A 903-nucleotide genomic window follows, 5' to 3' on the forward strand; every position below is an offset into this window, starting at 1 on the left:
ATAAACCCTAATGAATGAAATGCTACTTTCTCAGGCAGTGAAGCACAGTGCCTAGAGCATGGTTGTGATGCTTAGTTTTCTGTGTTAACTATGGTGCACAGTCATTTGGTTAAACACCAATTTAGATGTTACTGTAAAGGTATTTTGTAGATGCGATTGATGTTTAAATAAGTAGGCTTGGGGCAAAGGAGGTTAAACTGCTGTAACGTGGGTGGACCTCATCTAATAGGTGAAGGCCTTTAGAGCAAAGACTGTGGTTCCCTAAGGAAAAGCAATTCTAACTCAAAACTGCAACACAGAATCCCTGCCTGTATTTTCAGCTTGCTCGTCTACCCTGCAGATTTCAGACTCAAGACTACAAGAGTTCTTAGGTCAATCTGCAGTCTATTGGCCTGCCCCAAAGATTTTAGACCAGCTAGGCCTCACAATTGCATGAGCCATTCTTAAAATATCTCTTTCTCTGTCTCTCTTTCACTCTCTACAAACACACACACACACACACACACACACACACACACACACACACCCTTATTGGTTCTGTTAGTCTGCAGAACTCTTGACTAACACAATAGTAATTATTTACTGTTCTCCAGAAGCCCTGAGAGACTGAACATACAAACAAACAATGGCCAAACCATATGTAAAAATAGAACTTTGACCCACAATTGCAGCAACCTACCCAGGAAATCAACATCCTTACTGACAATACACAATCCAGGAGGTCAGCCTGCTATAAATCAGAATGGCAACAAGTCAGACTGCTATCTCTACTGACAATCCAGGAAGCTAAACAATATGTTGTGCAACAGTTGGTACAAAATGGCCAGGAAATTATTAATGACTGACAGCTTCCCAGATTTTTGTCCCTGCTTCCAACTTAGGACCAACCAGAGAAAGCCAAAC

The sequence above is a fragment of the Propithecus coquereli genome, unplaced genomic scaffold (assembly GCF_000956105.1).
Source record: "Propithecus coquereli isolate 6110/MARCELLA unplaced genomic scaffold, Pcoq_1.0 Scaffold396, whole genome shotgun sequence".
In the NCBI taxonomy this organism is placed as follows: Eukaryota; Metazoa; Chordata; class Mammalia; order Primates; family Indriidae; genus Propithecus; species Propithecus coquereli.